At 39.2% G+C, this 7,616-nt stretch overlaps 1 non-coding gene across 1 annotated transcript; it reads right to left on the reverse strand.

Annotated features, from left to right (window-relative positions):
• Nucleotides 1-267: 267 nt before the first annotated feature.
• Nucleotides 268-374, reverse strand: LOC128290702 (small nucleolar RNA R71). Its single transcript, XR_008280490.1, has one exon. It is a non-coding gene; the product is annotated as a small nucleolar RNA R71 (small nucleolar RNA).
• Between the last annotated feature and the right edge of the window lie 7,242 nt (nt 375-7,616).

Here is a 7,616-nt window from a genome sequence, read left to right on the forward strand (position 1 = left end):
CCTATTTAGATGATACAGCAGTTTGTTCAGTTTGATGGTTTGCAGGAAGAAGATCCCAACGCTCACTTAGCAAATTTCCTGGAATTTTGCGATACATTCAAAATCAATGGCTTTTTTGATGATTCCATACGTCTTCAGTTGTTTCCCTTTTCACTGAGAAACAAAGCTAAACAGTGGTTGAACTCGTTACCACGAGGGTGTATCACTACTTGGGAACAAATAACTGAGAAATTTTTACTAAAATATTTTCCATTGGCTAAAATGACTAAATTATGTAATGATATCTCTTCTTTTATGCAGATGGATTCAGAAACACACTACAATGCATGGCAGTGATACAAGGACTTACTGAGAAGCTGCCCTCACCATGGGTTACCGCTTTGGCTTCAAGTACAAACATTCCACAATGGTCTGAATCCCTCGACTCGGCAAATGGTTGACATAGCTACTGGCGGAACCATCAACAATAAAACACCAAACGATGCCTATGAGTTTATAGAGGGGATGTCATTGAATAAATATCAGTGGCAAGTTATGCGGACAAAGCCAACGAAAACAACCGGCGTTTATACTATCGATTCGGTCATTGTGTTCTCTAATCAGGTAGAACTTCTCAACAAAAAGATTGACGGTTTACTTGGTTCTACGCAGGTACATCCAGTAATGAGGTGTGACTCAAGTGGTGGAGGTGTGCATACAGAATACCAATCCTTCAATCCTACAACTGAAGAAGAACAAGTCAACTATATGGGTAACAATAACTTCCGATCTTAAAATAACCCATACAGTAGTACTTATAATGCAGGTTGGAGGAACCACCCAAATTTCTCCTTTGGTGGTCAAGGGAATCAAAAGCCACAAAATCCTCAGGGTTTTCAACAGCCACCTTATCAACAAGAAAAGAAACCAAACCTTGAAGAGATGCTTTCTAAATACATCTCGGTGTCGAAACCCATTTCCAAAATACTGAGACAGCACTTAAGAATCAACAAGCATCGATCCAAGGACTCGAAACTCAGATAGGCCAGCTATCCAAACTAATCTCTGAACGACCACAAGGTAGCTTACCAAGTAATACTGAACCTAATCCGAGGGAATACCTCAATGCAATTAGTACTCAAAATAAGGAAGGATTCATTTCAATAGAGCCAGAATTATAGCAAGACAACGCGATGAACAAACGTCGAGAAGAGGTAAACGATGATAATCCTAAACAGGTAAGTACGAATTATGAACCTCGTGTGTCATATCCTAAAGCGATGATGAAAGACAGAACAATAGAACAATTCGGTAAGTTTGTCAAACTCTTAAAGAAAATACATATTAACTTACCTTTTATTGAAGTTCTATCGCAGATGCCCAACTCAGCAAAATTCTTAAAGGAACTTCTGAGCAATAAAATAAAATTAGACGCTACATCACATGTGGAAGTCAATGCAGTCTGCTCAGCTATTCTAAAGAATAAGCTACCTAACAAATTGAAAGATCCAGGGAGTTTTACAATTCCTTGTTTAATTAGTAGTTTGTCTGTGTATAATGCTTTAGCTGATCTAGGGGCAAGTATAAATGTTATGCCATATAAAATGTTTAAACGACTAGGTCTCAATAAACCCAAACAGACTAGGATGAGCATACAATTGGCTGACAAAACAGTTAGATTTCATAAGGGTATTATTGAAGATGTTCTCGTTAAATTGATAAATTTATTTACCTAGTAGACTTTGTCGTCTTAGATATGGATGAGGATAACGGGGTACTTTTAATTTTAGGACGACCATTTTTAGCAACTGCCAGAACCATTATTATGTAGGCACAGGAGAGCTAACACTTTGTGCAGGAGACGACGCAGTAACACTCCAAGCATCCGGCTCAGTCAAAACCTTTAAGATTCAAGATAATGCTATGAAACTTGTCGATGACAACACTAATATTCAATCGTTCTTGCAGAAACCCCCTCGAACCAAGACAGTGGAGACAGTGCACTATTATCAAGTAGCGAACAAAGACACCCATGAGGAACAAAGGCTTCAAATAAAGGAGCTAGAGTAATGGCAAGCACACAAACTGAGAACACATGATAAACCAAAACTACGCCAAAACAAGCCCGATTCCTCTCCTAATCAATTTAAGGTTGGCGGTAAAGTCTTGCTAGATGCCGCAGATCCCCACATTGTCACTACCACAACAAATGAGGAAATCCCTCTTACCGTACTCAGTATTTTTCCATTCGGTACGGTGGAGGTGAGTCATCCCAAGTTCGGCACTCTTAAGGTAAACAACACCGGATTAAAACCTTATTTTAAGATTGACAGCAAGAATAAGGAGTATGAACTCCTCAAACCACCATGATCATTTAACGGAGAGGTAAGTCGAGCTTAGACTATAAATAAGCGCTTCTCGGGAGGCAAACTAAGCACTAACATATTTTAAGTTCTTTATTTTTAATTTCTAACACTTTGAATCTTTAACTTAATCTTTGAACTACAAAGTTTTTCAGCACACACGGCCAGACACACGGGCGTGTCTAAAGCCGTGGCCAAATAGGGGAAGAGACACGACCGTGCGAGACGGCCGTGTAGAAGCAGGACATGATTTCTCCAAAACACGAGGTGCGATAAATCCCCACGGCCGTGCGACATGGCTGTGGGTGAACTAGATAGGATACCACGGGCGTGGGAATGGAAAACCACGAGCGTGCCAGGGACAAGGTTCGATTCTGTTTCTTCGCACGCCCGTGCCATTCAACCGTGTACAATAATACACGGGCGTGCTACCATAAAACACGAGCGTGGGAGAAGCGAACAAAGCTAGGCACAGTCGTGTGACATGGCCGTGTTTGAGACACGCCCAAGACACACGATCATGGGATAGTAGCCGGGCATGATCTAAATCGTAAAATTCAAAAAACATGGGCTCACCCTCAAAGAATACGGGCGTGGCTCTAGGCCGTGTGAACCTCCCCTATATAAGCAAACCACTGTTCATCTTCTTCCCCTTTTCAAAACCCTAGCCAAAATTTATCCTTCCCCATTCCCTAATCCCTATTCCGGCCATCATTCCCCCGATTCTCACTTCCCCAACCCCCAAACCACCCTTAAATCCACTCTCCTTACATTAATCCCCACTTTCCCCTCTCTATACCCTCTATTTTTCCTCCACACGGCTATATCCCCGTATCACACGCTGTGCTTGCCATCAACACACCCGTGCGCCGCCCTACAGCACCTTTGGTTCACTTTCTTAACCTTATTTTTCCAATATGTTTTAGACAAGTTAGGAATTTGCTTTAGAGTTTTTCTATATTTGAATTATTTAAGCTATTAAATAGCATATACTAATTTTAGGCCTCTTGCTTAACTACTGATGTATCTTGGATTCTATCAATGCTCATGTATTTTTAGGAACATTATGTCGTCATCGAGAGGCAAGAAGGCCGCGGTCCCATCCTCAAAGAGACGCAGGGGACTGGGTTCTTTCTTGGTAGTGCTACAGCCGAAGTTCAGCACCCATTCCTAGAGTTTTCGAAAGCTCTGCAGGAGGAGCTATTTCAGATACTACGCGTGCGACCCCTCACTACAGGTCGCTGCATTGACTGGTTGCCATAGAGCAAGTCCAGCTAGCTGATGCTATCCACGCCCTCCTATCCATAGACCTGTGGGAACGGTTCTTCGCTATTACCGAGCCCACTTATTTAGAGCTAACTTTAGAATTATGCTCTACTTTTCATTTATAGGTGGTGATGACAAACAATGACGACCCTAGCACAATTCACTTCCGATTAGGTGGTCTAGTTCGCGTAATGAATGTCCCAGAGTTTGGAGTCGCTCTGGGACTTTACACTAATGAGTTTATGGAGGAGGAGGACATGAATGCACTACCACGCAATATCCACATTTCTTCCTCCTTGTGCTGAAGGCTTTGGCACCACTCTCTTCCACCTACAACCCCAGCTGCTTGAAGGCCTCAGCTCTCCCCCCTTCCCTACGATATCTCCATGCCATATTGGCACACACCTTGACTGGAAGGAGAGAGAGCACCGGCATCGTCAACACCCATGACGCTTACTATTTATGGTGCATAGCGAATGCACACGTGACTGATTTGGCATACTTCATTGCTTTCGCCATTCGCCATCAGACTTAGTGGCATAGGAAGGGAGTGATCTCCATCGGCCCCTACGTGACGCGCCTTGCCAGATACTTCAGCCTCCTCAACACAGTGGCCCAGTCATCCGCGCTTACACTGATAGGTTAGATGTCCCTATAGGGCATCACAACTATGTTACACATGAGGATGATTGAGCGCCACCATGGGACCGATCCTCCTCAGTACTGTCTCACTCATGCCATTGACGAGGAGGATCTAGAGGACATTCCTGATGATGTCCCCCCACAGCACGAGGAGCCTTCTACCACACTACCTAGGGAGCGACCAATTCATGCGGCTACTTCATTGGTGCACCTTTCCGACCGACTCGCTCACTTCGAGCAGTATTGCACTACACAGTTCTAGATGATTCACAAGCGAGATTAGCGACGTGACAGACAGATGGACGACATGCATGCTGTAACGCCCCCATGCCCGAAATCGTCACCGGAGTCGAGCTTGAGGGGTTACCGAACATAATTTATCAAATTAAGAACTTCAAATTATTTGTTTCTACATTCACAGCTTTCTAGCTACCCGCGTCACAGTTACAAGAAAAATCATATCTCGAGTTACAAAACTAGAAATCAAGATCCGTAAATTTTCCCTAAATCTAGACTCATATATATATTTACTAATTGTTTTCTAGAATTTTTGGTTGGGCCAATTAGTATAGTTTGTTAGTTAAAGTCTCCCCTGTTTTAGGGTTCGACAGCTCTAACCTCTGCGAATCAGATATCTCTCTATACAGAATTTCAATGACTACGAGGTTTGTTTCTCTTAAAACTAGACTCAACAAGGAATTTGTACATATAAATAATGACTTCTAATTATGTTTTTAAAATTTTTTATGAATTTTTAAAGTCAGAACAGAGGATCCAGAAATCACTCTGGCCCTGTTTTACAAGGTTTCAAATATCTCATAAAGTATAATTTATATGTTGTTTTTTTTAATCCATATGAAAATAGACTCATTAAGCTTCAATTTCATAACTTTCTCATCATTTAATTCCATTTATACTATTTTTAGTGATTTTCAAATTCATGTCATTGCTACAAAAATATTCTGCTTTTAAGGCAAATTTCATCTTTTCATGAGTTGTTATGAACTAGATAACCTATTAAACTTCCATGATATCAAACATGATCTAAATTTAACCATCACCATGACTTATCAAGATCAAACATTTTCTCAACCAATCATGGCCATATCATAAAATTATTTACAAAAATAAGTATATTGCTATACATGCCATACTTAAGTTTTACAAGCCATTTACCTAGATGAAAGTCCTTTGGATAGTGTGATCGAACCTTCGACCGTCCGATTCCCGAAATGGCTTGTTCAAAATACAAGAAATAAAGAGGAGGAGTAAGCATAAATGATTAGTAAGTCATATGTAAATAACAAGTAACATAACAATACAAATATACCAAACAACTTTAGCATGGTATCACCAAAACATATATCACATTTCTAAACATCATTCATCATCTTACCACCTTATCGTTGTTGTATCTATTTTCAACCCGAGGGTTAAGAACATACCTGTCCAAAGTGTCCATTTCACAACACTTACCAAAACGTCGCTTGCATCTTAAGTGTTCTTCCATTTCACTAGAAATTTCACCCGTTGAACACATCGGAATACAACTCAGATACACGAATAATTTGCACATAAGTGCCTCATATGTAATCAAGAAATCATGTAACCCGCCCCTAAGTGAACTCGGACTCAACTCAACGAGCTCGGGCGTTCGCATCCATAAGTGAACTCGGACTCAACTCAACGAGTTCGGATGCCTAGTTACATTTCACGAACTCAGACTCAACTCAACGAGTTCGGACATTCGCATCCATAAGTGAACTCGGACTCAACTCAACGAGTTCGGATGCTCAACCATCCTAGTGACATGTCACTTGTATCCTAATCTATTCCTAAGGTTCAAATGGGCTTTTTCCCTCGATCTCACATTTACTGTCTTCCATGGAATATCGGAACCGATACTCGGTAGCAATTCATATTTATCAAGTAGCAAACATAATTTGCATATTACTCAATATTAACCACAAAGCATAATATTTCACGATTAAAAATCAGCATATCATATAATTAACATTAATAACTTAAAAATAACATTTATGCTACATTATTTACACATAAACTTACCTTGGTACCAAAATATAAAGATTTTGCAATTTAGTCCACAATCTTTTCTTTTCCTCGATCGTGACTTGAATCTCGTTTCTCTTGATCTATAATGCCAAATTAATATTATTCAATACATACATTCATCAAAACAATATTTAATACGAACTTTTGAAAAATTACACTTTTGCCCCTAGGCTCGGGAATTAAACTTTATTCCTTATTCTTATGTTTTATAACATGCTGATCATTTTTCCCTTCTATGGCAACATCAAATTCTTACTCTAACATATACTTGTGACTATTAGGTATTTTTGTCGATTAAGCCCTTTTACTCGTTTTCACTCAAAACCGAGTAGCACAAGTTGTCTAACATAATTTAAAACCCCATATTCTATCATAAAACATCAAAATACACAAATTTCACCTATGGGTATTTTTCCAAATATAAACCCTAGGTTGAATTATTGCTAACATAAGCTTAATCGAGCTACCGGATTCCAAAACGTAAAGAACATTAAAAGCGGGCTTGGAATCACTTACTATGGAGCTTGGAAGCTTGAAACAAACCCTAACTATGGAGAACCCTTGAAATTTCGGCCTAATGAAGAAGATGGACAAAATTGGCTTTTAATTTTGTTTTAATTCATTTTAATAACTAAATGACCAAAATGCCCTTACTACTAAACTTTCCAAAATTCCATCCATGTCCAATTTTGTCCATAGACTTAGAAATTGGTCAAATTGCTATGTAAGACCTCCTAATTAATATTTCAATGCAATTTCATACTAAAAACTTCTAGAATGCAAATTTTGCAACTTATTCGATTTAGTCCCTACTTTTAATTTAAACACTTTAGGCATAGAATTTCATCACGAAATTTTCACACAATCATGCAATCATATCATACTAATCAAAATAATTATAAAATAATTATTTCTATCTCAGATTTGTGGTTACAAAATGTAACACCCCTATCCCGTATCCGTCGCCGGAATAGGTAAAGGGGCATTACCGGACTTGAAACTCATATTCGAACAGTAAAAATTTTGAATATATTTTTTTTATTTTTTTTATAAAGAACGTTCCTTTAGGTAAATACTAAAGACAGTCAGGGATACGATTTAACTTCTATAAGTACACATTCAAAAGATGTCATTTTCGCATGGCTTATATACATTAACCAAAATATTCTTCGGCTACTGGTCTATTCTTTACATGCCATAAAATAATTCAAAACATAACAGTAACAAGCAGTGGATAGTGATAGTGTGACTAGTTGCTGATGATCCCCGAGCCTGTAGCTTCCAAATGAGATC

Source organism: Gossypium arboreum, chromosome 3 (assembly GCF_025698485.1).
Source record: "Gossypium arboreum isolate Shixiya-1 chromosome 3, ASM2569848v2, whole genome shotgun sequence".
In the NCBI taxonomy this organism is placed as follows: Eukaryota; Viridiplantae; Streptophyta; class Magnoliopsida; order Malvales; family Malvaceae; genus Gossypium; species Gossypium arboreum.